Source organism: Mytilus californianus, unplaced genomic scaffold, assembly GCF_021869535.1.
Source record: "Mytilus californianus isolate M0D057914Y unplaced genomic scaffold, xbMytCali1.0.p SCAF_10, whole genome shotgun sequence".
Lineage (NCBI taxonomy): Eukaryota > Metazoa > Mollusca > Bivalvia > Mytilida > Mytilidae > Mytilus > Mytilus californianus.
In genome coordinates this window covers 38414840-38426231 of record NW_026262582.1, presented here as the reverse complement: position 1 = coordinate 38426231, position 11392 = coordinate 38414840, and positions in this window count along the sequence as shown.

Here is an 11392-nt window from a genome sequence, read left to right as displayed (position 1 = left end):
GGGCTTGTGTGTGTGTCATTCTGTTTTGCTTAATGAGGTATTTTACGGCTGTAACGTAATCTATAGTTGCTTACATCAACGAAATTTCTTCGATGTCTAGGTGTCGCATTGGAATTTTACCACATCTTCTTTTTGTACATCATTTGTAAGGTTCTCAGGATTAGTGATGACTGCTCTGTCCAAATTGTTTTCACTTTTATTTATTGTGGCGGTTTTTGTTACTCACTCAGTGCAGCCAATATTAGGCCAAACAAAATAATGCATGTGTTTCCGTTAACCCTACCTACCCTAATTTTAAGTGCCTACCCTAACACTTTTTATGCCATTTTTGAACTGTTAAAGTCAGATTGATTCCCAAGTAGTAAACAGCTAAAAAATGTTTGACAAAATAAAATGATATTGCCTACCTAATTACCCTATTTATTTCAGCACGTTAACGGAAACACATGTATTATTTTTTTTGCCATTTTTAAACAAAAGGAGATTTAGCTGTAAAACAAGGTTTAACCCACCATTTTCTGCTGGAAAAATGCATGTACCAAGTCAGGAGTATCACAGTTGATTTACAGTCGTTACGTTGGTTGGTGTGTTTTAGTTTTAAGTTTTGCAAGTTTTTTTGGATTGTTCACATCGAATTTTCATTTGAGTTCGGTATTTTGGTTATTTTACTTTTTTATTTTTTCTTTCATTTGTTGCAGTCGTAAACTTTACGGTGTTATCATCCTTGTATCACCTTCACTGGTCATACTCGCTATTAAATCCCGCAAACTGAAATTCCGGATAATGACTTTGGTCCATCCGTATTTGGTCCAGTAACTGTCCAAGACGTTATTCTATGTAGCACTGTGTCATGAAGAACGATAAAAAAATACATATTCTATAATTGTTATTGTTTTCTACCAAACGGTTAAATATTTTTTTTTATAAAAGTGTTGTATCGTTTCTTTTGTTGACTAGTATATTTATTTGTTGACCCCAATTTATTTTTCCACCAGTTTTTAGAAAAAAGATTACAGTTAAATAATTTTATTCATTTGGTTAAGAAATCAATAAATCGCTTAAATATAATCATGACATTATTCCACCGTTGTTGATATGAATTTATCTTTTTGTTCATCATTTCAACGAATATCGTTGTTTAAATTTGAAAAATCTACGTACTTTTCCGAACGGAGAGTCATAGATTTAATGAATATTATTAAAGATACGGTATTAACGGTTAGCTTCAATGCGTTAAGTTATGAAAGAGAATGGTTTGATAAATTTAGCCTAATACACATTTTTAGGCAACTTTTCATATAAGAGATTTGCTGCACATCTGAGAAATCTGACTTTCAAGAATGTAAATTTTGAAACAACTAAACTTTTATAAATTTTCGGACCAAATTTTTTTCAAAAATCCTTGTTAATTTAAAAAAAAAGAAAAAAATCCCACATAAGAGGGAGCGGGTCACCTGGCCCCTCTCAATATGCCTCTGATGACAGAAATGTTTTTTTCCTCGTCAGGACGGAGGAATAACTAAATACCAGTATGTCTTTGGAATGTTTTTTCAGAATAATATACACGACTGTTATGGGGAATGATCTAAATTCTTTAAAGGATTCATTAACTGCTACATCAATCGTAGGAGAGGTCATTACTTTGGTAGCATTAAACTGACACACGTTTCTCGCTAGAATAGCATACCGGGAGGGTTATTTAGGAACCATATTCAATTCTTATTCGCCAATAATCAATAATATTAAATACTTAATCATACTTATACCCGTTATATTTCTATTTTGGGGGTGCTGTCGGGAAAAACAATGGGAATTGTTATTGTTCCTTCCGGCTGCACTTCTTGGAAACTACCGCAAAACATTTACCAGGATAAAGTATAGACATCCACAATTAAAAGTAGGATTTTACCGAGAAATCTTTCAAATAGGGGACCCTTATTCTAATGTTTTATCAAGATATGCTTTAATTTTATAATTATATCACGGACGACAAAAAGTGAACAACCTGATAAAATTTCTAAACAATAATATTTGTTTTTTGCTTTGTTTTGTTTTTGTTTTGTCTTTTTTTTTTTCGATTTGGCTTTCAATTGGTTGTTTTTAGTTTTTGATTTTGCTTTTATACTATAAGTAACACAGTCGACCTGTCCGTCATAGTTCAAAAATTACTCGCCTCAATGTTTACGGGGTGGGTCTCTTCCTATATGTAGGTTATATACATACGTGCCGCTGGAATGGGTCACTTTTTTTTATACAATAAATATATCAACGGGTTGCGATTTCACTAAGAGAATATGTCAATGGGTCAGTAATTTTCATCTTTCGATTAATTTTTTGTATAAATTTTGATTTATCGTTTAAAATCAAGTAAAGATCTAAAAAAAAATGAATATGTGATATCTGAGGAATATATGAATGGGTACTGGTTATGCCATGCAATATTTTTATGGGTCGTGATTTTACAAGACTTCAATATATGAATGGGGGTATTTTTGAAATCCCGGCTGCATTTCTGTACCCAAAAACTCATGTTGAGACCCCCTACCCCCCCCCCCCCCCCCCCCCGTGAAAATGTTTAACAGTAATACTAAAACCATATTGAGGAATCAAGGTATATAGGCTACACATAATATGCATATACACGTGTATGTACATGTTTTATGAATTTAAGGCGCAGTTATTCTATATCTATATATATATAAGTAAGCCGCCTTCCTAAACCATATGTATCTATATGCAAACTATAGCGAACTTTATAATGACCCGGTTGGCGGACGTGAATGAGGGCATCAATTTATCCTCCGTAAAAACATGCGGTTGGATTTTGTTTTTAACATATAACATTCTTTTGGTTTCCTTAATTTTCGATTACTGTAAATGTATATATCATTGATACATTATCAATAAGCAGAGAACTCGTATGTGTGTTTTTTTTTGTTTTTTTTTTGTATTTTTTTTTGGAGGGGGGATGTGATTGGTCATTGACTCCTTTTAATTGTTCCTGTGATATGTTACAGTCGTCACGCGAATCTAACAGACGATATAAAAAATTTCATGTATATATTTATATGAACATGTACAAACAATATGTTATTACCTCTCTCACAAGTATTTTTGGAGGATGTTGATTCTTTTCGGACGTTGCTTCTAAACGTCGCCCGATCTCCAATCGTTTTGAGCCCAAGTGAATTTAGCTTGTTGTCAGTTAGGGAATTCAACAATTGAATATTGTCTATTTATTGATCTACAAAATTTTCAGCTAAGGCTCCAAAACCTATATTTTGGAGGACATGTGTTATTCTGTTATTCGCCATATTTTTAACGTTGCTATTATTTCTATGTCACGACAGCGTTTTGTTTTAATCTATGTTAAAAAGGCGTTTACCATAACGTAATAGGTGTTTGCGCATAACGTTATAGGTGATGCCAATAATGTAAAGGGTGTTTGCACGTAACGTAATAAATGTTTGCACATAACGTAATAGGTGTTTGCACATAACATAAAAGGTGTTTGCACATAACGTAATAGGTGTTTGCACATAATGTCATAGGTATTTGCACATAACGTAGTAGATATTTCCAATAAAATGACATTACTCTACATAACCAACGTTTCTGAACGTATCCCGGCCTATTGCATTGAAGCATGACTGAGGGAGCATGGACTGCATGATTTTCTTTGCTCGTTGAATACAGATATTATGTTGGAATAGATGTTATTCAAAAATTAACTCAATGTTATTTTAAATCTTTACATATTTTGTAATCTAATTCTGGAAGATTTTATTGACAACGACCATTAAGGGAATAAATAATCCAGTAACTGGAATCAAATGCACCGATCATAACTTGGTCATATCACTGACCCATATATTTAGTACTCAAATGAGGAATGTTTTAAAACCACTAAAATAAAAATTAGGCTTGAAATAATAAAAATAATGAAATCTGAAGTGAGATGATATTCTCATTGTTGATTTTATAAGTTATGATGTTAAAACAAGAGTTTCAAACACGCCGGAATGTTAAAGGTGTACCCGACTATTATATCTTTTTTTTTTAGCATAATTCTATAATTTATTTCAAGATACTTTTGTCCGACTCAAAAATACAGATAACAGATGCGTCTATCTGATAGCATTTTGTCATCTTTCCGTAGAATATAATAAAACGAAAATTGAATGCATCTTCAAGAAAAACATGATTACACTTAACTAAATCAGTATTTTCCCCTTCTTTTTTTAAAGATGCATGGGTATAATTTAACGTCATTTTTTTTAAATGTTTGTAATGCAATTTAAACAAATATTTCTGAAAAACGGACATAGACATGTATGGAAATTTTTATTGTAGTTTTGTTGAGTAGGATTCTTTTATTTTTATGCCAACTTATGTAGAGCAGGATCTGCTTACCCTTCTGGAGCATCTGAGATCACCCACAGTTTTTGGTTGGGTTCGTGTTGCTCAGTCTTTGGTTTTCAATGTTGTGTTTTGTGTACTGTTGTTTGTCTGTTTGTCTTTTTTAAGTGATTTTCTGAACATGGAAATGTGATATTGTCAGGGGGCACACATGTACATGTATGTGTATCTTCAATATTCATAACCGCCTCTGTGGTTCTATAGTAGCTTGCTCGCCTTGGGTGCGTCAGGTCCTGGGTTCGATATTCGGCTGGTTCAGGTTGCACTTTGTAAATACAGCTGTTTCACAAACCACGCCTCTTTTGGGGAGATATATAATATTCATAGATATTTTGGTTTGTTTACATACTGGTTCCTAGATATGATCTCTATGTTTCATCTCATAGAGACATAACTTGGGAATGTAACCAGTATAAAACAAATGGTTGCGGTGAAAATTGAATTCACAGTTAACAGTATGCATACTTTACTTAAAGCCCTGAATGCAAAATAAATTCATAATATACTCATAGATCCTTCCTGAATATTGTTGGTGGGGTGTTTCTGTCCTGTCGATAACCCAAAAATAAGCCGTAACACCTAAATGTGCTTTTTTGTGACCGTAGTATAAAAAATTACAAGCTAAAAATACAGAAATACCTCAATAAAACTAACAATAGTGTGTTCTATCCTAAATAGGTACTAAATATTCCATATTCCTTGAAACAGCAGAATAATTTAGCAAATCTGAGGCCCCAGTGGCAAAAAACTAAGGAAAAATGCCTACCCCCTGGGTCAAAAAATAGATAATTAAACCTGTAAATGCTATGATTTTATTATTTTAAAGGTCTTTTGTAAAGAAAACAATAAGTGTGCTTGGAAGTTACGCAAAAATCAGATGTTAGCAGTCAGTTCTATAAAACTTTAGTGAATTCATACATCAGACTGGTAACTTCATACATACAACTTTTGCAAATATGACTTTGTTTAAACACTTCTAGTTCATGTATTAGCTAAATTATGTTAGATATATGGTTAGAGATGATACTGTTGTGACAAGATTTATAAACTGACCATTTGAGGCAGAAATTGTAAACTTTCATTGACAAATAGGCATACAGTAAGATGTGGGTTGGAGACAGAGGCAGGATTGCATACTTTATATAATCTTGAATGTTGAAATGATTAACTACTAAACTTTACATTTATAGTATTCTGAAATGCTTTCAATTTGTTATCAGAATAGATTCAAACAGGTTCTAGACATTTTATGTCAGAAAACATGCAAGTAGGGTAAGCTAGCTAAAATTAAAGTCTTGTTTTCAAATTCTTTAAAGAATTGAAACAGGGATGGGGGTATAAAATCTACTGTAAAAGAAAACTTGGAGTATATGCAGTGATTTCTTTAAGGCTATAATTCTGATAAATAAGTATTGTTGTGAGAAAAAGTGTTTTTGAAGAGTTTTCTAATTGAATAAATGTTAGTATAGGTTGCACTTTGTAAATACAGCTGTTTCACAAACCACGCCTCTTTTGGGGAGATATATAATATTCATAGATATTTTGGTAATGTTGGGAATGTTACCAGTATAAAAACAAATGATTGCGGTGAAAATTGAATTCTGAAGTAGGCCCAAAGTGAAGGTAGGGGTAGTACAGAATTTTAGTATAAGTTTAAACTCTAACAACTTCGGGGCATATACATGTTGAAAATATGCCGCACAGCCCTATGTTTTGACCTTTGAATAAAATAGTAGTGCATATCAACTTTCCCTTCTAGGATATAATTTTTTACGAAACTTCATAGTAAAAGTGGCACAGTTATAGCCGCAAAGGGAGTTCCTATGGGAAATTTTATTGTCTATATTTACAGAAAACACCAAAAGGAAAATATTAGCGTGACTTTGGACTGCATTGCGCATCGACATCATAGCATCTTATTTCTTTTCTATGTTTCTGACTTACGACACATAGTAAAGGCACTATAAAAGGCACTATAGGGATATAAAACGTTTAAACCCGCTGCAATTGTTTGCACCTGTCCTAAGTCAGGAATCTGATGTTTAGTAGTTGTCGTTTGTTGATGTGGTTCATAATTGTTTCTCGTTTCTCGTTTTTTATATAGATTAGACCGTTGGTTTTCCCGTTTGAATGGTTTTACACTAGTAATTTTTGGGGCCCTTTATAGCTTGCTGTTCGGTGTGAGCCAAGGCTCCGTGTTGAAGACCGTACTTTGACCTATATTGGTTTACTTTTATAAATTTTGACTTGGATGGAGAGTTGTCTCATTGGCACTCATACCACATCTTCTTATATCTATATAACATATTTTCCCTGGAAATGTCTTTTGTATTTGGACTCTATATAGTTTTAAACTGTCGTTCCCATAAAACAAGACAACACAGAACAATCCTTAATCGAGGTTACCTTCTAAAATACATTTTTTATTTATTTATTTTATAATGAATGGAAAATACTTTAACTTAGAAATGAATTGGAAGCGATAGTTTTATCTCAATTTTCAACTTTAATTAAAAACGTCAAATCCAAACAAACAACGATTTCGACATTTCTGAACTTGTCAGCAAAATATCCTTCGAAAATATATTTTCTCCACAAAATATAAATAAATGGATAAAGAAAGAAGATAGAACATCGGATAACGAAAAAAGTTTGCATTTCAGTTATAGAATAATGGAGCGTTCATCTGCAATGTGTATTGAAACATAAATCTCATTATCAAAACCATGAAAGATAACTCAAATTGATCGTATAATAGGTAAGGGATACGTGTCTATACGTGATCTTATGTCAGAGAAAATTCAAGCGGGAATCTGGAGAACCACGTGATATATAAAAAAATACCTTATTTCTTTCATTTTATATCCTGTAAAAATTATTTGATATGGACGAAAATTCCAGTGTATGGTTTTAATAGGCTTGGAATACTTGGTTTAAACTTGAGCGACGTATTCAACCAAATTCAATGATTGGCAATAACCAGTCCCATTAGGTCCGTACGTCGAGTTACGTACGTATGTCATTTTATTGGAAATCTCTAGTAGGTATTTGCACATAATGTAATAGGTATTTACACATAACGTACCAGTAGATTCACACGACATCTTGAATGTCAACAGAAAATATCAATTGTTTGGCAAAAAGCATATAAGCTATACCATGACATATTATATTTTTGACAGAAGATACATGTGTATAAACACAGCATAAATCCATTAAAATGTAATATCATGAGGTTTTATAGAACAAAGATGTATCAAACAAAACATTTAGAACATTCAACATAACAATCCCATTTGAGATAGGACGTAATTAGTAAGTGACATACTTAATGGAAGAATATAAACAATGGTTTACTTTTATAAATTTTTACTTGGATGGAGAGTTGTCTCATTGGCACTCATACCACATCTTCTTATATCTATAAACAGCATAGAGGAAATGTGAAAGAACGTAAAGGTGGTTGCTCATAAAGTTTAGAGGTATTCACAGAATATACAGTAGTTACAACATAATGTAATGCATGTTGCACATAACAAAGAATAGCAATGACATATCATACAATTGTTTGACAAAACAAATAATTAATTTGATATAACACATATATGCATTGTCAGGAAATAATGGCACTTACACATATCATAAAAGAAATGACAGGACGTAAAGACAAAGCGACAAAACACATTATTTATATATATATATACACTATAAGACAGTTACGGTCGTTCCAAAAAGTTCGGTACATGTTTAAAATCATTATTTTTTTACATTTTGAAATCTGGAAATTTACGTAAATACAAATAATGATGAGTATTATATAAAGATAGTTGAATTTATACTCAATAAAGCTTATTTTTGTTGACTTTCCAAGGGTTTTCATAAAACTTTACCCGGAATACGGCCACATTATCAATAGCTAATAGATTCCATTGATGTAGATCTATTTTAGATCAACTTTCAAAATGTCAACGTTAGCGGATGAACAATAAGCGAAAATCCCGTTCTAAGGCATATCACTTATGAGGCTAGATAAAGATCTTGGAAGACAAGCATTTAATTTATAGTACGGACACATAACACGCTTCGAAAACGAATATAGTATATTCTATATTTAAATAGCATATTCTATATTTAAATAGCATCTCCTAATAATCAATTTGACGACAGTTGCCTTCTTTTTTTAAACTTATATCTAAATCAAAATTGAGGAAGGATTAACCCACCTTAAAACTTTTATCACAGACTTTCCAAACAAGACTTACTTACATTTCGTGGGGATCTTTAACACTGGTAGAAATTTTTGGATTTCATTTCATCAAAACTCTACGAAATGACGGTCAATTATTTTCAAAAAAAATATAAAAAGTAGCCTTAAAGATCCCTTTATTACAAAACCTATTCCCAAGAAAAAGATTTACTCAAGGAGCGATGACATAGTTCTTCATTTACCCTCAATAGTCTCAAGTCATTTATGGTTGGATATATTGAGCGAGTATCAGAGAATTAGGTGAGTGTGGGTAAGGTAAATTATACCAACTACATCCTTTTCAAATTTAGAAGGGCTACTTATGAAATCTTTTTTCGAGTCCTGAATTTGTTTATTTTAAATTTGTATGATGGGATCCAATTCACTTATCCGGTTATTTCTTTCAATTTACTAATCCAGTTATTCTGTATCTTTTCACTATGACTTATTATTTTGTCTCGCTTGGTGATCCAAAATGTCTTCAAGCTAATTCTATATTTCCTAAAGCACCAGACTGAGTTACCTTTGGGCTTTTTTTATGTTTGCAAGAAGTTAAAAATGAATACAAATTATCATATTGCTGTGATGTCATTATTGTATCCGAAACCAATGGAAACGAATGATAACAGCCAAACTTGAATAAGCTTATTAATTTAGCAGAATATTTATAGAGGCATTTAGAAGTTAAGGATATGAATATCCTGCCTCAAAACAAAGTTGAGGAAACAACATGGAGGAGACTTAATAGTTTCTATTAGTTACACGAACGTATATATTGATGTCACAAAGATTGTTTGCCATTGCTAACAGAGTGTGACAGAGTAGTACTTTCTTAAGAATTCTGTGATGTTTAACAGACTGGTTTTTTTTTTGTCTGTTCGCTTTAAAAATGTTTGCTTCTATTGGTTATGGTCTTGTCTGTCTGTTTTTCTTTGGTTATTTTTTTAACTGCCACCTTTTAATTCTAGAATCGTCTTATTTGTTATATCTCTCCTTCTTGTTGTTGAAAGACTTTGAGATTTTTTCTGATTACTTTTTTCTGTATATTTTGTCCCTTTGTATCGTAAAAGTAATTGTTGTTTCGTTATTCAGTCATGTTGCAAAATTCACTTTATTTTTCTCAATATGTCGACAGAATATTTGGCAAATGATATCGAATTATCATTGCGCTTTTGAAACATATCCTGTTTAACCAAACACCCCTTTTTTTTAAGGTATCACCCCTAAGGCCATGTTCCTTTTCACATTTCCTTCGTTACCAAGAAAATATCGACAAACTAATCTTTAAACTTGTATGTTATATCCTGAGAATATATTTGTCAATTTTGACCAAAGCGATTCAAGAACATCTTATTGGAGTTATGTCACCTCCCAAATTTTTACTACGAAGTATTTTTGTGTTACTGATATGCCCAATACCTTATTTTTTATTTGAAAATGTTTGGCAAAAACTTTCACATTCAGATATATTGATGATGTTCTTTCAATTAACAATCCAAACTTTTCTGATTGGGTTCCATTAATATATCCCCCAGAACTAGAAATTAAAGAAACAACAGACACGGCTTCTTCCGCCTCAGTTTTAGGCTTATACCTCGAATTTGACATACACGGTCATCTCTGTACCAGAATCAATGACAAATGAGACGTTTCTAATTTTGAAATTATCAATTTCCTCCACCTTAGTAGCAATATACCAACTTCACCTGCATATGGGATATACATTTCCCAACTTATTCGGTATTCAAGAGCTTGCAGCTGCTACTCAGACTTTGTTAAACGTCACCAGTGTCTGAGCAGAAAGTTGATGTACCAGGGATATGTCAAAGAACGTCTCGTCCTTTTTCTAAAACAAGTTCATCGGAAGGTACCAAGACCTTGTTAATAAATATTCCGTATCAACTTCACAAATAATACACGATGGTCCTGAAGTATAGATTCTGGGTATTGACGTTGTTTATCATCTTAATAACGTGTTATAGTATTCTTTTATTTGTCTTTTTGAATATTACTTTTACTGTTTAGTCTATTTCTGATATCCATTTGACGTGGCTCGGTACTTAAACATCCCGTCATTGTGCTATTGTGCTATGGTAAAATATTTTATTCTTGTCTTTTATTTTTGCTTATCTGCTTTGTCTAAATGCCTTTGTGTGTTTATTTGTTACATATGTGTTTGTTTTCATAGTGATTACGATTATAACACAATGTTGACTGTTGTACCCCTATTTTGGCATTTTTACCTATTACGTATGTTTGTTTTGGTCACACATCATTGTCAATATAATGGAATTTTATGCGACTGTCATACAAGTGAGAGGTTTCGCTAGCTAAAAAAACCATCTACATAAGAAAATGCCTGTACCAAGTCAGGAATATGACAGTTGTTATCCATTCGTTTGATGTGTTTGAGCTTTTGATTTTGCCATTTGATTAGGGGCTTTCCGTTTTGAATTTTCCTCGGAGTTCGGTATTTTTGGTATTTTACTTTTTGGCAAATAAAGTAAAGGTCGATAGTCATTGTTCTAAATTTTGACATTTGCTTGCTTTTGCATTTCTGCTGAATGCATTAACAATAGGTGTAAAAGACTGTTGCAAAATGGTTTGTTAATTGAGATTAAAATTTGATAAGTTTTTCCAAAAGGATGCTACGAAATCTTCTGAGGTTTATCTAACGTATAGTGTTTTATCTAAAGATGTTTTGATTATAACCGTATAATGAGGCAT